Here is a 24,482-nt window from a genome sequence, read left to right as displayed (position 1 = left end):
TCATTATCAACACTGTTCGAAGTAATACGAACATGGCTTAAGAACAGAGACGGAACTGAATTACCACTCGATTGACCTTGAGGGCAAATCACCAAAGCGTAGCTATAAACGTAAGTTCAGCATGCATTTCTCTGGAGTTGTGTTCAGTATTCCTATCTGCCAGTCATGCTTGTTCGTAGAAGTAATATGTTACAAACCTAACCTTTCGATAGAGCAAATGACAGAGAATCAGAGGAAAGGAATTCTTGCCATTGTGAACGTGGGATACCACCATGTGCAATAAAACTGACGCGTCTCCTTGAAGTGATATTTCATCGAAAATAACTCGTTTTCCTTTATATAGTCTATCCGAAGTTTTTGAGGGTTTCAAAATGAGGAAACGTTACTGACAAACAAGGACGCATTTAGGGGTGGGACCCCTCCCGAAATAAATTACTGCATACGTGTCTCTGACAATTTTCAATATATTCGTTAAATAATAAAGTAAAATAACTAAATTAGGAGCAAAAAGCTTCAACACGGGCTAACTTTTGTCCACTGCCAATATTGCTAGAAGGGATATTAATAGCAAAAACTGCTAGTCAATGCTAAACCTTGGAACGTCATCCCGAACAACAAGTCTATTATTGAGAACTACATATGAAACATGTTATTAAAACTTATCCAGCTTTTTTCTGGCATGAAATTAAAATGCACTCTCCTGAGATGTGTATCTAAACATTGCTCTACGTATCTACGAAGCAATGAAAATTTTTTATCGAAATATGTGAGCAGGAACCTCTAACAGCTAGCCATTTTATTTAAATCGTAATAAACCCTGTAACCGTACGTTAACGTGAGGACAAAGCTTGGTCCATTGGTAAAGTGTTTGAAGAATAAAAACTCAATGTTCGTAGGTTCGAATCTATCCCGTCACCACAACATTTTATTCTTATGTGTAACGATGAAATAAGAAACAAAATGTATACCCGTTAAGACAAAACTTCAACCAAGTCTGAAGAGAACAATACTAAAATAGTAACACAATGACGTCAACCAAAAATTATTTCATGTAGCGTTTGGACGAAATTACAGCTGTTAACAATTGCAGAAGTAAAAACAGGCTGATAGCTGTAATACAGTCTAAACTTCTGAATGCATTTACTTCCCGAAAACTTCCGTCTCGTCATTGGTATGCCGTTAATCATTATAAAACCTTTCAATTGGAAGTGAAATGACACAAACTAAAACACTTTTAAATCAATAAATGTCTATGTGTAAAAGTAGGTGTCTTTTATCTGTAGTTATGAGTTCCTTTTACTTTGAAGTGACAAATGAGAGAAGAAAGTATGGTGTTCGAAAAAAAATCAAATTTGAGATTTCAACGAATTTACACGTATTATAGCCCCTAACACCGAAAAAAGTTATTTTTCGATACATGTCTATCTGTTCGTCCGTCCGTTCGCTACACTTTTCTGTGCATTCGCCTAGAGGCCATACCGTTCAACTTACCTGCACCAAATATTAGTTTAAGATTTTCATAGTATTTCCTATAGTTTTTTTTATTTCCCTCCTACTCCCAAAACAAGGGTAGTTTCCTGTACGATGAAAATAGTAAAAAGATATTTTCTCATAACTGACTCTAACGATCGTGTTTTCTTTCTTTTTTTATAAATCAATATTTAATTACCAACCCTATTTTGTGGTATAAGGCATTTATCTGAGAAAAATCTACAAGGGGTGGTTTTACTAAGGGGGTGAGTTTTTTCTCAGTGATTTTCTCAAAATGGACTCAAGTGTTTTCGTTCATATTTCATAAATAAAGATTTCATTAATAACTTATCAATATGGCATAACTCGTTTGTCCTAAAAAATGCGAGGGGTAGTTTATTCTTGGTGGAGTGTTGTCTGGGCGATTTTCTCAAAAACGACTCAAAAGAGTTTATTCATATTTCAAAAATAAATATTTCGTTAATAACCGAACTATATGGCAAAATTTGTTAGTCCTGAAAAAATATGCGAGGGGTAGTTTACTCTTGGGGGTGTTTTTCCTCCACGGTTTTCTCAAAAATGAGTCAAGCAATTTTGTTCCTACTCAGAAATAAATATTTCATTAAAAACCTAGTAATATGGAATAACTCGCTTACCATGAAAGAATCCTCAAGAGATAGTTTATTCGGGGAGTTATTTTTCCCTCACGATTTTCTCAAAAATTACTCGGACAATTTTATTGATAATTCAAAAATAAGTATTTCATTAATAACCCTATATTTTAGTATAAGTCATTTCTATGAAAAACAATTACAACGGATAGTTTATTTTTGGGGTCAAGGTTATTTCCCCCGACAATTTTCTCGAACGACAGGCGATTTTGTTCAAATTTCGCAAATAAATATTTCATTAATAACCAAAAGTATATCTTAACTCATTGTTCGAAACAATTCACAAGAGGTAGGTTACTCCTGACGTGTTCTTTTTGAACGACTTTCCCAAAGTGACTCATTTGATTTTTTTCATATTTCATAAACTATTATTGCATTAATTGCTCTATTATATGTCTAATGAAAATGTGCTCAAAGTGTGAGTTAGTTTTGTAGTGTGGATTTTCTTCAATCGAAGTTTTTTATTCGATAATCTGGCATTCGATGTATTTGAATAGTACGATAATTTTATTCGTATTATCCAAATACACACTTCAGTAACAACTGCGGCCTAACACAGTTAAGAAATTGAATTGAAAATGTTTAGTGCGGTGGCCCTGTAATTAAATATTTTTTGAGAAACTCCCTAGCTTTTTGTGGTAAACTCAGGCTTTTCTTTTTCGAGCGACAAAAGAGAGAAGAAAATATAGTGATTGTGAAAATAATATCAAATTCAGATTTCAACGGATTTACATGTTTCATGGCGTCTACATACCGAAAATGTGAGTTTTCGACACCCGTCCTTCCGGTCCGTCCGTTCGACACACTTTTATATGCACTCGCCTAGAGGCCATACCGTTCAACTTATCTACACCAAATTTTAAACTTAGGGTTCACTTAGTATTCTTACAGGAGCTTTTCCATTTTTTTCCTACCACCTAAAATAAGTGTGGTTTACCAACAGCCGAAAATCGAAAAACGCTATTTTTTCAAAAATGGTTTTAACAATTTTTTTTCATTAATCAATATTTAATTAACAACCCTATATTGCAGTATCAGATATTTCTCTTAGAAAAATTTACGAGGGGTAGTTTATTCTTGGAGGTGACTTTTTCTCGACGATTTTCTCAGAAAAGACACTGGCGAATTTTGTACACACTTCATAAATAAATATTTGACCTTACAACATGGTATAAGTCAATTGACCTGAAAAATATATGAGTAGTAGTTTATTCTTGGACTTGAATTTATTCCCAGTGAGTTTCTCAAACACGACCAGTTGGCAACCCTGTATCTCGACAACGAAGCTGAATTCGAAAACTGCAAGAGGATCATTTGTCTCCTTTTGATGTCACGAATCACCTCCCGAAGTTTGTGGACATCTTTCAGGTTCACCCTTAATGAAGCTTCTTTTCGAAAAGTTAACTATTAACTTTAGGCATTGTTTATCTTTTTTTTTAAATCACAAATGCCGTTATTAATTTTAAGGCAGAGAACTACTTCTGAGAGAATAGATCTTGAAAAATAATTTTAAAACTTAGACTTTTGTTTTCGAGACATTCCAGACAAGACGAGACATTTTACAAGCTATCTCGTGTCCAAAACATTTGCCTCGTATTATCTTGGATGTCACAAAGCGCGTCTCGTCTCTTTCTCGAGACATGTCTTATCTCGTGCGCATTCGTTAACACTTGGAAAGGATTATCTTTCTACTCAAAGCATTGTTGTTATAATGGTTGCATATTTATGATAATTGCTGTCCACATAAATTACAGTCCTTTCAGTTGAATTTATTATTATTATTATTATTATTATTATTATTATTGAAATTGCAATATCTAGTTTAACGTTGGACGATTATGCACCTACGCTAAGGGAGAATGATAATGAATGAAATGAAGAAAGTGGGAGGAAAATGGAAAATGTCAAGAAAACACATACCCATGCACACGGTATTTGTCCACCTCAAATTTCACTTGGCACGAAGTGGAATCGAGCCACGGACCCCCTGCACCAAAGGTCCCTGCAATGCTTTATTATTATTATTATTATTATTATTATTATTATTATTATTATTATTATTATTATTATTATTAATAATAATAATAATAATAATAATAATAATAATAATAATAATAATAATTGAAGCGAGCTTAACGAGTTTCAACCGTACGACTCAACCAACGTTTGGGTGCCTGTTCGTTCGTCTGCTCCTCTCATAAAAGACATTTCATTTTAATGAAACTAGTAAGTGCCTTCTTTTAGCTCTGCGAAGTAACTATTGCTTGGAATATGAATCTGCAAAACATAAGAGGTAAAATTAACCAAATGGTGCAAGTTTCCACTAATATATACAAAACAATTTTGCAATATCAACTACGTGAATCTTGTCCCATAAAGTAGCCGAAACCCCTACACCGAAGAGCCCTCAGAGATTTGATCATTGTCCACACGGACTGAAATTGTCATTTGAAGCCAAGACTTTAATATGAAGCCAATAATTTCTTTAAAATAGTCGAAAAATTCGAAAGTTATAAACATGTTAATATTTTTGCCTTTTCTCATAAGGGGGCCGTATTAGCCTACACTGAAGAGCCCCACGAGATTTGATCATTGACCACATGGACTGAAATTCTCATTTGAAACCAAAACTTTAATATGAAGCCAAAAAATAAACTTTTACATCAATTTAAACTGACTGGGTTCCGGTTCACCCCACTATTGTTTAGTTTAGTTAAGTGGTAATTTGTGACAGCTTCACATCATCAAAAGAATGTTTCACTTCCCCTCCCCTCCCCACCCCCAGGAGTTCGTGCTGGATCCACCACTGGAATCAATAGACACTCTTCCTATTCTTTTTGTCACCCTTGATTGTGTAGGGGCTCCCTCGTACAAGTAAAGAAGCGGTAATATTGCAATCAAGGGGCGCTATATATTTGGTATGTTTTTAGTTACCTACCCCTAAACGCACAGGGCCATCTTTCGTAGAATAAAAAATATTACGTGATATTTCAATCATGAAAGGGGAGAGGATGCTGTAAATATATTTCTTATTCATTTTGTCTGTCCTGCTTATCAAAAATTACTTTCTGTTGGAAGGGTACTGAAATGAGAGGGGAAAAATAAAAAGTCGTGCCCCCTCCTACATGGTTGCTCAAATAAGTACTAAAGAAAGCATTTTAAACTAAGATATTTAGGGCCTTATGCAGAGTCGTTTTGACGCGTGATTAGTGCCATACTAAAGAGTTCGACTAACATAAATTCCTTGCAGTGTTCAGGCCTTTAGCATAACGCTAATCATACGTCAAAACGACTCTGCATAAGGCCTTTAAGATTTAAACTAGGAAACTAATATATCCTTACATTATGTAAGGATGGCATATTCAGGATCATTTTTATTATTATTATTATTATTATTATTATTATTATTATTATTATTATTATTATTATTATTATTATTTGAATGTTTTTGGAGCACCGAAATTTTGTGAGACGAACAATGATATGTAGAGGTTTAAGATGGGTGGTCATAGGGGAGGAAAAACCAGGATTTTTCTCTGTCTGACTCTCTAACGTAAAGATTATGTGCTGAAGGTAAGAAGCATCATCATTCTACAATAGGTTGCTTTTACGTAGAATATCAATTACTTGAGTTCTCCTCCTTCGGTCTACTTACCTTATGTAGTAAATTCAAAACAATTTCAATTCAATACAAATACATTGTAAAACTTTTCCGTAATTAAACATCTAGGGGAAATTAAACATTTAATAGGGACATCTGTTATCAAAATATCCAAACACGTAGATAGAAGACTATCTAGTGAGAAATATTGTGAAACTTTATAAAATTCTCCAAATTAGAATTAACATTTATTGGGAAACATTCGTTATGCGCCAGCGAGCTTTTGGTGAGCAGTAAGCACAGGGGAAATAATTACGAAACTGTTTGCAAACAAAATTAGGGACGCTAATGCAAGTGCGACAACGGCATTTTTTCTTTTTTTGGTATCGTCATGAATTTTACACATACGTTACAATTTGATTCTTTCCCACATAAAAAAATAAATAAAATAACCGTAGGGTAGTGATAAAAATGACAACGGCACTTCCATGGGATCGAACCCGCTACCTTCAGCATACAGACTCGTTGTTTTAACTAACTTTTTTTTTACTGTAAACAAAAAGTGTTCAGTTACAATGCAATTTATTTTTAAGCTTTAGAACATACAGTAGCTATTTGCATGCGAAAGTTGAGTTGAGTTGATTTTGAGTTTAACGTCCCTTTCAGCAGCGAGGCTATATGAGACGTGGACCTACTGATTAACGTGGAATCCGAACCACATAAGCTCCCGCCGGAATCGAACCCGGGTCTCCCACGCCAAAGGCGCGTACGCTAACCGCTTTTTTTTCTTTTTTTACAGTCAGTTTTATTGCAAGAAATTACAGTACATATATGTATATATAATAAGAATAAAAGAGCAATCACAAATTACAAAAGGGATACCACTGCAATACAATTGAAAATCAATCACATGAAGTATACACACAAAAACACACACGAAAAAAAAAATTAGTAAACAGCAGTCGGGTAGTGGGCAAAATGAAGCAAGCTTAGATCTGAAGGCATTGTTTTTAAAGAGCACTGTAGTCTAAAAATGTACATTGCTTGTGTCACCAGCTCATTTTCGGTAAGTAGGATAGCCGCTGTGTGAATAGTTAACCACACTATGATATTGTGTTTAGGACGTGGGAAGTATTTGAAATCAGGCAAAAGAAAAAACGGCTCACTATTAATAATCCGTTGATCAACACGAAGTATTCGTGCTATAATATGTGTATAGCTACGCCACAAATGCTGGATAGATGGACATGTTTGCAAGCGATGGATGAGTGTGTCAGCTTGTCCACATCGGATACATTGAGCATCTGGTCGAAAACCGAGTTCCCATGCTCGATGGTTAGTAAGAAATACATTATGCACTAACCTATACCATAACTCTCTCATTCCAGAGGGTAAAAAAGAGGAATTAATATTATGCCAAATTTGCGCCCAAGAACAATTGGGATGGCGAGTAACACATTTAGGGGGGGTATAGAGATAATTTGCATAATAAGTATACAATTTCTTCACAGTCATATCTTCAATAGCTGTGTGACTGATAAGAGCATACGAAATGTCTAGAATGACGGTGCGCAGGTAATGGTAAGGTTGGGACCAGTTCAGAATAGAAACAGGTGAACTGAGAGTCACGTGCCGAAGGCAACGCATGATATGGCACGCGGAGAAAGACTCAGAAAAGGAAGTTAGCAGCTGACACGTGCGTTGTAGTAGTAGACAACGGCCTTGAAGAGCCACGTCTTTAATACCTAACCCTCCTACTTGCTTGGTCGTACACACAGTTCGACGATGTACTCGCAGTGTCGATTGATACCACAAAAAGGCAAACAAATGTTTGTTAAGTGTGTTAGCGTCTGAGACAGAAAGCTGAAAAATCTGCATTATATAGTACAATAGACTGAAGGCAAAAATATTTAAGAAGGTCGCTCGCTCATGTAATGTAAGATTGCGAGATTTGTGTTTATAAAGCAAGTTAATGACCTTAGGAACAGCCACTCCATAGGTTGCCTGAATAGATGCTTTTATAGTGGTATGCCAAGTAATGCCGAGAATTTTATGAGTGTTAACGACAGGGAAGGGGGAGACAAAAGGGCAAGAAGACGTATCATTCAAAAAAAGTAATTTGGTTTTCGTGGGATGTAATTCCGCACCAGACAGTTGACTAAATATCTGGAGATTAGTAAGGATAGTATCTAAATCGCGCTGGGAGCGAAAGGAAAAGCAAATATCATCTATGAAACTCTGAACTTTAATAGTAGCCGGTGGAACACACAATCCCGTCATTTCATTCCGGATCTTATACAGAACCGGCATAACGGCAATGCTGTAAAGCATGGGGGACAAGGGACAGCCCTGAATAAGCCCCCGGTTAATTGAAAAGACCCGCGTTAAGGCACCGTTCAGTTTAAGTTGGGCAGTACGCTGGGAGTATAACGTCTTAACCATATTTAAAAATACTGGCCCGAAATGGAGCTTCTCAAGAACTGTGAATAAGTACTGATGGCTTAGTTTATCGAAGGCCTGAGAAAAATCAGTACTCAAATGCGCTGCAGTTAATTTCGGACGACTTTCAAAATAAGCGATCGTGTCCCTAATATTCGATAAAGCCAGATATGTAGGATGCTGCTGATCGTGACCAAATTGTTCCGGTAACAGAATGGAACTTAAAGTATTACGTAACCGAGCTGCTAGAACTTTTGCGAGAAGTTTATAATCACAACATGCGAGACTGATAGGTCTAAATTGGTTGATGCGAGTGCTCTTGGGCTGCTTAGGATCACTATAATACTGTGTGTAAATGTTTTGCCTACTTGTAAATTAGAACGAAAGGCATTAAAAAGTTCAGTAAAAAAAGGAATGAAAAGATCTGGGAATGTCTGGTAAAATTCGTAAGGTAGGGAGTCAATGCCACTAGATTTATTCTTTTTTGCCTGGAGGAGGGCATGCTGAATTTCTGCTTCAGTAAAGGGAGCATCAAGCTCTGCTTGGAGTTCAACTGGGAGAGGGTTCAAGGTATCGTAAACACCGTCATTACTAGCTGGAACGTCATGGTTGCGATATAAATCAGCAAAATAGCGCACAAAGTATGGAATAATATTAGTTCCTTCATATAAAACACCTTTATCATCCAGTATATTATGAATAATCTGTTGTTTGCCTCTGCGACGTTCAGCACTGATATGTACAAGACTCGGAGGCTCAGTGGGTGACATTGATGAGATTTTGCTGTGAACAGTAATACCGTGGAGTCTTTTGCGGTGTAATGTTAACAAGAAAGCCTTTACTTGTTTAATTTGTGGAAGTACAGGTACACCGTTAAGGAATGCCGTATGATAGTCGCGTAAAAGCTGAGAGTAGTAATTATATTGTTCATGGAATCGCTGTGACCGTTCTCTGCTGTATTCTTTACAGATTTGTTTCAAAGCTGGTTTCCCCCGTTGCTCCCACCATTGGATAATATTGTTCCGCCGCAAAAGTTGCTGATTAATTTCTCTCCAGCGTTGGCGTAGCAACTGCTGGAATTCTGGCTCAGAAAGGATGCCGGTATTGAGGTGCCATAAGCTATTATGGTTCAGAAGCTTTTGAAGCGGTAGCTGGATAGTCATAACTAGGCCCATGTGATCCGAAAAACAAACAGGGATCCTTTCCCACAGATTGCACATATGGAAGTAATGACCGTGAGATATAAAAAGAATCGAGGCGTGAAGATCCAGTGGCGTAGAAAAAAGTATGTCCAGGATTGTGGGGATGAAAATGACGCCAGACATCACATAAATTAAATTGGTTAATCACCTGTAATAAAGTAGGGCAGAAGTTCGAAGTAGAAGTGGAATCTTGAGCGGAAACTATACTGTTATGATCTCCACCCCATATAATCAAACGAGAACTGTCATGTAAGGCGGAGGCTACCTCGGAATTAAAGAAATTATGACGTTCACGCCGTCGGTGTGTACCTGCAGGGGCATACGAGTTGCAAAACCGGATATTGGCCACATTTCCAGTAATAATCCGGCCGGTGGGATGTTTGTATAACTGTTCAAATTCTATATCATTACGATATATAAGTGCAGTACCCGTGCCGTTAACAGTTTCGTTAGAAAAAAAGGTGTGCTGATAAAGGCCTTGAAGGTCAGTCAAGGTCACTTCCTGAGCAAGCAGTATATCAAGAGAATAACATTTAATGAAATCCAAAACAGCACTTTGCTTGGTAGGAGATGTTAGACCATTAAAATTGACCGTTCCTATTTTAAAAGAATACATTAAGAGCTGCAAGGAAAGGCTTGGTGTGGAGGAAAAGGCACACACAAAGGAACCGGCAGGCCCAAGGAAAGCAGCAAAAAGATGCAATATTAACAAAAACAAAAGTCCCAAACAGACCGCTAGCATATTTTCACTGCGTAGCGGGTCTGTCCAAAGTCTCGGGGACAACCTCCCCATCATTACATGTAGTAGCATCTAATTGAGACATCTGTCGTAATCTAGTGCGGGTTAATCTACTGGTCGAATCATAGGTCTTCCCGGTCACTTTCAAAACTTTCCCAGTATTCACCTCGTGACTGGAACGTTTCTTCTTTTTCAGTTGTTCACTAATAGGGGTTCAGGAGTGTCATCAACACTGGATGTAGGCGTAACGGGGGAACCACTACCAGTCGAGTCGAGCACATCGGAGAGAGGAGGCACCATGTCGAGGGAATCACTAACAACAGGTTCAGGCCGAGCAGGTGCTGAAGTATCGAAAGTCATTGGCTGGGGTCCGGGACACTCAGTCTTATCAGATAAGTCACCTACCTTATTTGCGTCGGGGTTAACCTCAGGAAGAATTTGGCTGGCCATACCCTCTTCATGAAACGGGACCTGTGAGGATGTATCACTTGGTCGGGACACAGAAGCTGCCTCGCAGGGGGCTGGCGGGGTAGAGTCACCCGGAGTTGTCGGCATGGTAGTAATAGCGGGCCCGCTTTTTGTCGGCAAAACCGGAAACACACTATAGTTGTGAATAGCAGGCGCATCCTTCAGTTGTAGGATAGGTCGAGCAATGCGGCTACCCAAAGTAGAAATTCCAGAAGAATCACTGGACCGATGATCTAAACGGGCGCTAAATGTTCGGCGATCGCACTGGGACACTAAATGCGTTTCACTGTCACACCTCGCACAAGTTTTTGTCTGCCCGGGATACGTCACCCAACAACGAAGAGAACTGAGAGTAATATAGGAAGGGATATTCTTTTTTAAAATCATTTTCACAACTTTGCGGCCAGTACGTACTTTATAATAATGTCCATCAGTATAAAGTTCGTCACTAACACTAAGAATTTCACCATAAACTTGAAGAACTTGTTTCACTTGGTTATCAGAAATTTCCATAGGTACCGCGTGGATACGTACCAATTTAATTGTATGAGAAGCCGAGTCAAGCGGAAGGTCGTAAGTACCTTCTGCATCTATATACGGTACTTTATTGTCAAATTTAGTAATGATCTGTTCACAGAGCTGTTGAGTAATTAATTTGATATATAGAAGTTTACGTAGAAAGTCTAGTTCAATACTTAATACTGCATCTTGTGCAAGCTCAAAGGTGGTTCGTATCCACTCATGGAGCGAAATCGAATTGGGAACTTTGGAGACAGGTTGAAAACTAATGCGAAGAGTGTTAAGCCTAATATTGGCCATCGTAATCAGTCGTAATCTTGCACTTCACTGAACAAAAACGGGGAGAAATCACCCAAATCAAGTGGTAAGCTCACTCTGCTCAAGTCCAAAAAACACAGCAAAAACTCGCACAAAAAAAAAAACTATCACTACTAGCAGAATCAACACCAAGACGCGAGCAACACAGGACGTGTTGCCTCGACGAAAACTCAGGCGCAACTGGAAACTAACTGAGCTATTTGTTTTGTTTTCGTGAACTGAGCCTGTTCCCGTAAAGACGATATTTTATTACGATCGTGCTACCAATTCGTCCTTTTCCATAGATAATTTCCACTATTTGCTCTATCTTTATGTTAATACTTAGCATATATTCATATATTTGGAGTTTGCAGATAATGCATATAATAAGACATACTAGAAATATTCGTTAAAAGTTTAGTTTGTAGATTTAATCCACATTTCTCTCAATGCCATACATGTCGCTGCTTCGTGTTGAAATGCAGAATTCCCTCGTGTTCTTGAAAATTTCCCACTTTAGCAGAGTTGGTAATTCTCGAGATTTCTGTCGATTTAATGTTTTTGCTTCTAATTTATTTATTTTAAGCTAATATCTAACACAAATATTAAAAACGGGTTTGTTATTAACCTGTCCTGCTGGGGAAACGTTCCGAAATTTCGAACATATAAATAAAACGGAGATATTTTCAAAAAACTTCAAAATAAAGAGACGCGTCATTTATTTTGCTCATGGTAGTACTTCCGCGTAAACAGAAAGATGTGTCGATTTATTTCGTATTTAGAGTTGATGTGCAAAATTTAAAGCAAATCGGACGTGGACGCTTGGGAAACACGAGAGGCCTTATTTAACATATACAATACCTACACACAATTGCATTTGCTTCGGTCCACTTATTCCTGCGCTTGTACAGTAAAATTTACTTTTTTCTGAGGGGGGCCTTGGCCCCCAAAAGAGTATTGTTGCCAAGGCCCCTCCGAATTGCACATTTGATATTTCCTTATCAACGTTTAGAAGGTCTGTGCCCCGCCTAAACTAACTTTTAAAGGAAAATACGAAACAGAATTCCCTCATTTTACGTCTATAATATGTGTGCACAGTTTCATTGACTTCGGTCACTTCTTCTTCCCTTTCAGCCGTCAACTTTTAAAATTTTGGGCTGAGGCTTTTGCCCCTCAAAACCGTTTTTCGGCATTAAATAAAAAACACATATTCATTTATTTTTTGCGTATTGTCACTATACAAAATTTCGTTGCAATTCTTCTTGTCCTTTAGGCACTCTGGGATACTGTTATTAGCATTTTTGATACTTCGTGATCAAAGGTTTGGAGGCGTCCATGCTCCACCCAACTTTTTTCCAGGAAAATACGAAATACGTATTCCCCCATTTCCAGGAAAATACGTCTACAATATCCGTGCACAATTTCATTCACTTCGGTCCATTTCTTCTTGCCTTTCGGGCGTCAACTTTCAAAGTTTTGGGTGGGGCTCTTGCTCCCAAAAACCGTTGTTCCGCAGACAGTAAAAAACACGAATTCGTTTATGTGTAGTATCTACCTTGTACATTTTATCAAAATCGGAGTGTTACACTTGGGAAGTGTTACATGTAAGTTGATTGGTCTTTCTCCTCTAGAAAATTCCCAGTAAAATATCTTCCTCCATAATAAACCATATGAGCTTATGGAAACTGGATTTACTTTTAGATTCAAACTCAGACATCTCACACCAAAGACGAGGATGCTAATAATTTTGAAAACAATCATTCGACTTATTTGCTCCTTGGCCTTATATTTGCTTTGAAACTTCTACACTTGTATATCCTTTCATTACAACACATTAGAAAAACATAATTTTAAAGATTCACTCTCGAAGCCCGATTCAAACCAACAACAGTCATAGCGTGTGTTCTTTATCCGAAATCTTGTATCTTTACGGTTATATCAAGATATGAGTTGAGTTGATTTTGAGTTTAACGTCCCCTTAAGCAGCGAGGCTATTCATAGGAAGTGCAAAAATTAGAAAACCTGACTATCACTAATTGTTAATATTGCGACTTAAATCCATATTGGGAAGTAGGAATTGTGTATTTGGAAACATTTTGTAAATTGACAAAATTGTGAATTACACTTGCAACTTTTTATGGGAAACACAAGCATGTATGTGTGTGTCTTCATAGTCCCGGAACGATCACTCATCTCGCGAAATATACAGATCAGGAAAACAAAAACAACACGTCTTAAATAATTTTCAAAAGGTTATTCAAAGATACCAAAAGCATCTCCTATCCCTTTCTCTTTCGGGGATAACTTTAGAATTTTAAATGTAACCCACATTTCTTATTGCACATTTGGTTTCTCCAGAAAAAATGATCAATGATTTGACCCAGAATTGAAGACAGGCCCTTTACGAATGGAGCTTGAATCGACACACACAAAAAACGCGCAAGATTACGTTATGAAAATATCAGTTATCAGTCCCGTAGTCTGTAGTCACATGGTTCGCGTACTGGAGTACGGCCTCAGAGGTCTTGAGTTCGATTCCCGCGCAAGGCAATCTCTTTATTTGTTTCCCAAATAATAATTTTATACATTTTAGCTTTAATTAGTACTTTATTCAAGTTACAGATAATATAAATTTCGATATTTTTTTTTGCAAACTAGCTTTATGAAGGGGTACTTAGTAATAAGGTTATTATGGTTAGAGGTCATAGGGTTATTTACAACAAAAACAAACCATTTTTGTTTCAATTTGTATTTTCTTGCAAATTAATAAATTACGGATCAACACATTATGTTTATTCAAGTTAAAATGTATAAACTTATTATTTGAGTACAAAAAGTTACACATAAAATTGTTACTTTGATTGGGAATTGAAATTATACCTCTGATTTCGCAGGCCAATATGCTAACCGTATAACCACACAGCACGGGCCGGCCAACCCAGATTTTCATAACGTTTTGTTTCCCTCCTTTGCTTATGTAAGTGCTTATTCACGGGTTGTGCATAGCCCCTCCCCGAAACAAAATCCTAAATACGCTACTGTATATTGATATCACTAGATATATTATGGTTACCACAGCCGTTGTGTAAAAAATGTTATTGGCGCTTCGTTTCTTTTTCAGTGAACCTTGTGCAAATTACAAAGGAAATAAGGGGAAATCTCCTTTGGTAATGCTCGACGTATGCTATAACCAGGGGCGTCATTTCAGACAATAGCATGGGTAATAATAACAGTTGTAGCCAGGGGCGTCATTTAGGGGAGCAAGAGGGGACAATTACCCCCCAAGACTTTCAGGAATACATATACTTTCAACAATTGTCTATTAATATACTACTACAAAAGTGAAAGTCTTATGTCGGTGGTGCTCTTGCCCGCTCAAGCGAAGTCTGAAATGATGCCTCTCGTTGTAGCATATATCCAGTATTACCAAAGGGGGATATCCCCCTCGTATCCCTTGTAATTCGCACTTTCCACAGATATGGGTACGAAACGTCAAGAATATTTTTTGCACAACGACTGTGGTAACCGTAATATCAATATACAGTGATATCAATATACAGTGGCGTATTTAGAACTTTGTTTCGGGGAGGGTCCATGCACAACACGTGAATAAGCACTTACATTTTTACCTTTGGGTGCCGACAAATTTTAATAAAATTGTGCATATACGAAATTTATTTCGTGGAGGGGCTTGAGTCTGATAACCAGCCCCTTAATATGCCACTGTCAATACATTTACGGATACAACTGATTTGAAAATTTTTATTGTTGTATGTATTATAAACATATGGTGAATTAATATTTTATTTGTAGTTACAAATGGCTACTGTATCTTTTATAACAAGAAAAATGACTCGAGCGTGACTTTTCGCGTATAGTATAGCTACTCTTCACTCTGCCGCTTGATAACGCGTTCTATCATACATGCAGAGAGCCAGAACCTTTAAGATAGATTTTCTGGCTATTGGAGTTTGTAACATTATCTTTAAAGGTGCAGTTTTCCCTCGCAAAAGTAGCCCCGAAGGTCATTTACCAAAGCTTGCTTTCCCTTTGTCAGTAACTTGTGTTCCTACTCGGTTATATACGTTTTAAAATTATTTCCAGTAACCTTGAACGACAGGGACACAAACACAGACACACTGACAATATTTTAAATTTCAAAAGTTCTCACACCGGTAATCGAATCCGAGACCCCGTCCATCAGAGACGCACGGGCTAGCCAATAGACCACGCAGGCCAGCGCGTTTTAATAGCTCTACTGGAAATGCTCGAAATATGCAATTGTAATGCATTAAGTGAATTATTTGAGAGAGGCGAAGCATTTTACATTGAATCCTTTTCCTTGTTACGTTTTTATTGTGTTATTCTTTGTATTTTTCGCACAGCGCATGAAAAAGGACATTTTTCGTTACGGTGTCCAGAAATACTATTTTAACTGATCATAAAACAAAAATATGTCGGTGAAGTAATATGGAGTAATGTGTAGTATTCTATTTTTATACCGAGTTCCTTCGTGGTAAAACGGTTAGCGTACTCACCTTTGACGTAAGAGACCCATTTCGTGAGAGCCCATTTCGTAAGAGACCCATGTGGTTCGGAGTCCACGGTAATCAGTAATTAAACGTCACATAGCATCGCTGCTGGAAGGGACGTTAAACCTAACATCAACTCAACATTATTTTTATACCATCAATAGAAGCAAGGGATAGACGATATTATCCTGCTAAAAACAGGCATTTATTTCTTTGGCACATATTACAAAGCATTGCACAATTTGTGGCATTAATTACAAAACTTTAAGAAAAAGAAGCTGTTCAAACGTTCAAATCTCTTTTTAAATTCCAGATTATGAATTACAATAACTTTTTCCGTTGTAAGTAAAAATACAAGCATATATTATTTTTTATCTCTCACACATACTCTCTCTCTCTCTCTCTCTCTCTCTCTCTCTCTTCTCTCTCTCTCTTCTCTCTCTCTCTTTCTCTACATATACACCTGTATATTGCAATAGGTATTAGGAAAATGAATAATTTTCATTTTGGACATGTGGTTTAAGGTTGGTATTCAAATTAGAAATCTGTTCGAATTATAACAATGTTAAAGTTCCTCATTTTAGCGTCTTCATGTATAAATGAGGGAAATTGCGAATAAATGTGACTGAGCTTTCAAGCATGACGAAACGAGTTGATTTTGTCTTTTCAAGCACTTCAAAACAGAACTTTATATTTAAGGAAATGTTTTCATATAATTAAGAAAAAAAGAACTTCCCGGACGTTCAGATTAGTGGTCCAGCGCCTTGACCACTGAACCACGATTACTACGAGTTAATTGATTCGTCTTTAGTTTGTTTACGTGTATTATATACGAGCTGTATTTGATTCAAAATAAAGGAGTTCTGTATTTTGTTCAATAAAAATCTGTAATGTTGATAATTTAGTGAATAGAATAACATAATGCCCTGCAAGTCCTCAAGTACATATTCCTGTGTTTTGCCAATCAATTTAACTATAAACAAGCTACTGTTTTGAGCGAACAGAAAAGTCTCTTTATTTATGCGAGCCATAGGAAGCAACGGTTTAGATGAATGGTTAGATTTATGGTTTCCTAATTTACCGGTCCGGGTTTGATTCTCTCGCTTTACACTTTTTAAAATGTTTCGTTTACAAGGCTGAGCTCCAATTGGATGCTGCTAAACGAAAATAAATTCCAGCGGAGAAATTCAGTGATGTAATCCTGAAACTAAAGCAAGAAAATGAATGGAGAAAAGGAGTTACAGAGTTAATTCTGTTAATAGTTCTATATTTGATATTATCAGTTATTTTGTTAATTTTAAAATTGTTGTTAATTGACACTTTTTTCTCCCCTTTCCTCCTTGTGTCTCAATGTGTAAATTTTCACAAATATTATACAAATCAGGAATCCTCAGTTATATTTGCAACCTAAAATGAAATACGCTTAGTACGGATAAGTTCTCCAACTCATTTGAGTATTATCGAATTTTGCATTTTTAATATTTACAAGTAAATTACTGCATACCAATATGTAGTATTTTCAAAAGTCATTTAACGAATAATGAAATCGGACACGTTGTTCTTTCGAAGTAGTATTACGTATAAATCAGTGGCGCCGGAACCAAAGAGCTCAGGTCCTGTTAGACCCCAAAAATTTTCATTGGAGGCTGGCCCCTTCCCCGAATGATCGATTCATATTTTAATTGATTTGTAGGTAGGGCTACTGTTAATAGTTTCAAAACTCAACGCAAGGCTTTGTGTTTACTTGAAAGAATAACCTACTACATATACCGCATAATCTAACCGTATATTATTGGATACAGATATATGTGTAGTCATTTGAAGTAAGTTAACTTGTTTATAATCCCTCATTTGAGTTAATTATAAGATTATTTATGTCCTCTGACTCTTATCTACTCATCGGAGCCTCTGGTATCCGTATATTTTTTTCTGGTATTCTGCTGTTTACCTTGAGTAAAAGTATCCGAAGACTCCCTATTGTCATTTCGTCAGCTAGCATTTCGCGTCTCTTCTGCACAAAAACACACTTTACGATTTTTTTTTCTTTTAACAGGTGGGGGCAACTTCATGCTGCTGTTCTAGATACTCTACCAGGCATAATTAATCTTGGAGCGTTAGTTGGGTTTGGGTTAGGTTGCCTAACTCACGGTTTCTGTACCTCAAGAATTTATGTGTTCCACTATACACAATATTATCAACTAACAAATTCAGTTTTATATTAATTCTGAAAACCTTAGTTCTATCCATATTATCGAACTCCCTATATTATACAAAATTACCCTATAATTATACATTGGTAACCAAAATTACCCTATAATTATACATTGGTAACCAAAATTACCCTATAATTATACATTGGTAAACATAGTAAAAATAATCACTCAAAACGTAAGTAAGTGGTCGTACATTTTTAATCTCCACGAGATTGACTCCGTCAACGACATTGGTCGAGATGATTGCTCAAACGTGTCTATTTAAGAGAAAAATCCAAATTTGCTTTCGTTTAAGAGTAATCGTGTAAATTAATATAAGCAAAAGAAATAATCACCACTCTTCATCTACACGGAATTGAGTACATTAATTAGCAAACTCAGCCTAGATAATCGGTCTACCTATGTATTGCAAAACCATAATTTAAAAATTCGCTTTCACTCAAGAGTTATCACTTGGAACAACATAAGTAAAGAAGCGGTTCTCGTATTCTTAATCTGCACGTGATGGCAATTAATGAACTCAATCGGGATAACCGCTATAGCTACTTTGTATTGCAGAAAACTGAATTCAAGTGCTCCCTCGCTGAAGTGTTATCGTGTGGACTAATTGATGTAAAGAAGTGATCTCCTACTCTAAATCAACACATGGGCCGCGGTGGATTAGTGGTAGAGCGTTCACCACTGGTTCTCCCGTTTCCTTCCACTTTCTTCATACCACCATTTCATTTATTTCTTATCATCACTCTCTCCTTTAGCCTAGCCGGCATAGCCGTGGGACGTAAAACTCAAAAATTTCATTTTCTTAATCAGCACGGGATTTAATACATTAATGTATTGGATTGAGAAAATTGCTCTGGCTCTGTATTTCATAATAATAATAATAATAATAATAATAATAATAATAATAATAATAATAATAATAATAATAATAATAATAATAATAATAATAATAATAATAATAGTAGTAGTAGTAGTAGTAGTAATATAAAAATTTATGCCAACATACTTATATAAATAATATTAATGCAACTAAATATAATAACTGAGAATGTTAGTTTTCAAAAATTGTTATAACATATAAATTAAAGTGTGGACTTACTTGAATTCTTTAATCACAAATATGTACTATTTGTCTGGAGGAAAAGCTCTTACTATATCCTTCATGCCAATTTTCATCACATTCATTCATCGGCTTGGTTGTCCGTTCTCTACTTCGTACAAAGTCGTATGTGCTTATTATATTGAACTGAGTGGTTAAGAAATTAATAGAATATCGTCGTAACGTTACGTGATACAATACCATACACCAAATGAAATGCATGTGACTCGTTTGAACTTTCAAATACAAACTAAGGAAGAAAGAACAGATCAACAGATAGATGAAAACATGTATATCCTCGTGCTCATTATAATGATCAAACGCTGATAATTTTGTATTGATTATGTGCTGTCCTGTATGTGAAGGTGAACGACAATTTATAGATGAACATTACGAAATACATACCGGTATCTTCCTTTTTCAAGCACTCCGCTCCATACAATTTATAGTTATTTTTCAAATAAATGATTATGAAATGTATAGGACCTCTATACCTGAACGTTGCGTGATATAAATAAACTAATATTCCCACATGAATTACGAAACTAATCACGTGGAAAAGATATACACGAGTTACCAATTTTCCTTTTCCATACTCGCTTCTCGTGTCAATGTAATGATTATCTCTATATCTCTCTGATCATACACCACGAACTCATGAGCAGTAGAAACAAAATATGGCATTTTTATGGCTCGTGTTCGTTTCTTTAAAAATAATTGTTTAAAAAATAGTGAGATAAAATGTTTTAATGCTCTCCTATTCGGAAGAGAACACGTGTATTGAAGGTTTAAGCGCCAGCCGCTAGACCAAAAGAGAGGGTGTTCTTCATGGTTTTAAGAGTAGGCTATTTTAATAGGCTTCAGAAGCTCAAGTATGGAAGGCAAACCAACCAAATGTGCTAAAATATCTGTCAATCTCTCTGCCTCTATTACAGACACACACACACACACGAATATATATATACAGGTTGCAACAAAAGGGTGCGGCAAAATTTCAGGGGTGGATTCATTATAGGTAGACAAGCAAAAACGTTTATATGACCATATATCAGGAAATGCATCGTTACAGATTACGCCCATTGAGCCGTCTGATGCTGTGAAATATTCACATTCTAGTCTCCCCTTAATGTGACTCAATTCAAACCTGAACCGCTCGGCCCCTAATTGAGCTAGGAAGATAATTTTAGTGTGAATGTCTTCCTGGAGGAAGAAGCTTTAAGCCGATATGTATTTCATGTACATGGGGGGTACCACAGCGAACGGGGGAGGGAAAATATTTGTTTTTCTTTTGTTTTTTGCATCACGTAGTTACCATCCTCCGTCCACCATAATACCCTTCACATATATGAAATACATATCAGTCAAATTTTTTATCCTTCAGAAACACATTGATGATAACATTACCTTCCTAACTCAATTAGGGGCTGAGCTATTCCGGTTTAAATCGAGTCACATTAAGGGGCGACCAGAATGTGACGATTTCACAGCATCAGACGTCTCAATGGCCGTAACTTTGTAACAATGCATTTCCTGACATATGGTCATATAAACTTTTTTTTTTTTTTTTTTTGCTTGTCTACCCATAAGGAATCCACCCTTGAAATTTTGCCGTAGGATTTTGTTACTCCATATATATACATATACGGGGTGTTCTGAAAATAGCGCCCATGGACAACAGGGCGCTATTCTTCGGTCAAAATCAAGTGAAAATGCTGTATAATGATATATACACCCGGGCCTCCTTCAGCTGTTGTAAGCAATCAAGAGCTTCACTATGTGGCAACTTCACAGAATAACTTCAAATCACTAAGATTGCTCTACAAATCAATCAAACAGTTACATCAACTGTTACGCTAAGTGGTGCTAGTCAATGTCTATTGACTTTAAGTGGTCTGATAAGAATCGATGTAATTATTTAATTCATTGCTAGATGTATTTTGTATTTTATCTGCAACGTTACCATCTATTGCAATTCACGCCTCCAGACGAGGATCTAAAAGGTATACAATTATGCATTTTTTTTCGCTTTATTTTGACTTGTATAATAGAGCTATGCAGTCCGTGGGGAACCATTTTTAGAATACCTTATATATATATATATATATATATATATATATATATATATATATATATATATAGGGTGTTTCAAAACAACAACAATGTTTGGAAGGGATTCCTGACACCAAAATAACGCAAAAGTATAGACCAACCTGGATGCACTATACGGAGTTATACGCTGCCAAAAAAATGAAGAGATGAACTTTAAAGGTTCACAGCTCGAAAACTATGGGACGTACTGTAATCCGGTCAAGGAACTAGTATGTGCTCTAGGCAAATATCCAAGTCTCAGAATCCTGCAGTACTTCCGCAACAATTTTTATAGAGGAAAGTGTTGAGTACTTCAAATTATATGCCCGTAGCCAAACTCCATCTATCCAAATTGTTGCGAGAGTACCTTAGCATTCAGAAGCATGTATTTTTTTGGATAGCGAACGTATTGGTTTTAAGTGAAGTCTTGACCCGACTACGATAGCTCCCATAGTTTTGGAGTTATGGACCTTTAAATTTCATTACTTCATGATTTCGGCAGCCTATAACTCCTAAAGAAGCATTTGCCCAACGAGATTGGTTTGTACTTTTTTCCTTATCTTGGTGTGAGGAATCACCTCCCAAACGTTGTGGGTGTTGTTTTGAAACACCCTATATATATATATATATATATATATATATTATATATATATATATATATATATATATATATATATATATATATATATATGTGTGTGTGTGTGTGTGTGACACTGAAATCTTTCAGTTTAACATCCCAAGATTATACCCTTTAGCCTAATGGAGAAGATTATTAAAGCAAGCGAACAATGATGATGGATGAATTGGTGGAATGAGAAAGTAATAGGAAACTGGAGTACCCCGACACGTGTGTATCTGTCTATAGATAGATAGATCAATATTATTTACCTTCGAATATAATTTTAGATACAATTGGACTTCATTTTACACTGCAGTATCTGAAACAAAATTCTAAGAGAAGATAGCATGATAAAATAATATTAAAAATAATGTTGAAATAACAACATGTAAGTAAAACCAATAAAGGTCGACAGTAGCTGACTAGAATTTATCCAGTAAAAATACGTTGTAATGCAGAACTTATCTTTGGAACGCTGAATCGATTGCAAAAGTAAAATAAATAAAATAAAATAAAAGAACTGGATATTTTTTGCTCTTTTTGTTCTGATAATTGTCGACAGACAGACAGACCGACAAAGCAGTTGTATAATATTTCCGACATCTATGCACAGTTTGGAAGTATAATAATAATAATAATAATAATAATAATAATAATAATAATAATAATAATAATAATAATAATAATAATAATAATAATAATAATAATAATAATAATAAAAAGTTAACTGAGATGAAGATGATGAGAATGAAAGAAATATTGGAAGGAGAGAAGTGCAAACGAACTGAGAACCACATAGACAGTGGTTTGCCTTCTATTTGGCATACCGGGTCGATAAGCTAATAAAATGTACTTGCTACCCCTATTCAACTCTATTATCATTCAAATATCACTTTACTGTGTGGACATCTTCAAATTGAACAATGACATTTGCCTCCGAAGCACTTTGCCGAGCGTGAAAAATTCAAAGAAGAACGTTGTATTATTCATAATTGAATCGCTTTCTGTTAAAATGGTGTAGGCTACGTGCATTAAAACAAAATCAGGTAATGACAAAAACTTTTACTTACGAGACGGTTTCGTTTACGAAGAAAGAAAAAAATTCCTTATAGTTATAACATTTTTCAAGAAACACAGATAATTTTAGCACAAATTGTTATATCTACCTAAAAAATATTCATTTCTTTTAGAAAAGTTAAAATTGTGAAAAATGTTGTATACGCCCTTTTAACAAAAATCGATTCAATTAATCTTGTGACAACCTATACCGTGATATTCTTGCCTTCTGTAGGTAGTAGTGAGGCCAATATTTTCTCAGAACGCTCTGTCACCAAAGTGTTGTTTTGGCAGAGCCTTCCAGCAAAAGTTTTGTACTTTGCGCACTACAACATAGTACAAATCAGTTTATTGTTAAAACGAAGCTAAACCAAATATATTATCCATCGCAGGCTGGCACTGACAGTGAATAGGAATATCGGTTTACACCACCGGTACTTCAGTGTAGTTAATCGCGCGGAATTAACGCTGCAAACATATAGCGTAGCGCCAGAGCGGCCGGAAGCGGAAGTATCTTGAGCGGTACTCCGAACCCTGTCAACCTATGCTACTGCCTTGCGAAATATGATCTTACAATACAATATTACAATACAATGATGTCGGCAACTTTGCGACTGTGGCGCCTGCGCATTTAATGCTCATTTCCAGCTGTTTGCCAACTATTCGACGGCGGCACCGACGCATTTTATGGACCTTTTCTGCTATTTGCCGACTGCTTGGAAAGGCTGCTTTCCGGCAGCGGCGCCGGCGCATTTTATGCGCTTTTCGGGCTGTTTGCCGACTAGTCGAAAGGACCTCTTTTCGATGTCGGCTTCCCGATTCTCCTACAGGCGGCATCCGACCTCTTGCCGCCATCGAAAAGTGGCACTTTGCCGACTAGAAATCAACCATTCAGAAAGGCGAAATTTTCATTACCTTTTAAATTAGTGTTGCCTAAGTCTTCCCCCATGCTATGATTTCTCGACAAGGGATACCCTTGCAAGTTCTTGAAGTATAATATTTGCATTTTGTGTGTGTGTGTGTGTGTGTGTGTGTGTGTGTCCCAGTATAAAATGTCTTCCTTTTTGCTTTTTTGCAGCACTCGAGCCAAAAAAGCTAAAAAAGAAGAAATTGAATGGGATATGCAAGTATTATATACTTTCAGAACTAGCAAATGTGTCCTTGTCCAGAAATCATAGCACAGAGCTAGACTTAGGCAAAGCTACTGAAAAAGGTGGTGAAAATTTTGCCTTCCTGAAGGGTTGATTTCCAGTTGCCAAAGGGCCACTTTTCGACGACGGCAAGAGATCGGATGCTGCCTGTGGGAAAATCGGGAAGCCGGCATCGAAAGGAGGTTCTTTCGACTAGTCGGCAAACAGCCGGAAAGGCGCATAAAATGCGCCAGCGCCACCGCTGGAAAGTAGCCTTTCCGAGCAGTCGGTAAACAGCAGAAAATGTGCGTAGCAATGCAATGTAAATCATGGCGGATT

The 24,482-nt window shown here is 36.6% G+C and overlaps 1 protein-coding gene across 4 annotated transcripts in view; it reads right to left on the bottom strand.

The window, feature by feature from the left end:
- Window positions 1-19,496, bottom strand: part of LOC145662855 (uncharacterized) — a 426,736-nt gene extending 407,240 nt beyond the window's left edge. For all 4 annotated transcript variants that reach the window (XM_081728788.1, XM_081728787.1, XM_081728790.1 and 1 more), the window contains exon 1: window positions 19,251-19,496. The gene's annotated coding sequence lies outside the window, so the exon portion shown is untranslated. The remainder of the gene's footprint in view (window positions 1-19,250) is intronic.
- Window positions 19,497-24,482: the final 4,986 nt, after the last annotated feature.

The sequence above is a fragment of the Thermobia domestica genome, chromosome 10 (assembly GCF_964235325.1).
Source record: "Thermobia domestica chromosome 10, izTheDome1.hap1.1, whole genome shotgun sequence".
Lineage (NCBI taxonomy): Eukaryota > Metazoa > Arthropoda > Insecta > Zygentoma > Lepismatidae > Thermobia > Thermobia domestica.
This window is presented reverse-complemented; position numbering and strand designations above follow the sequence as displayed.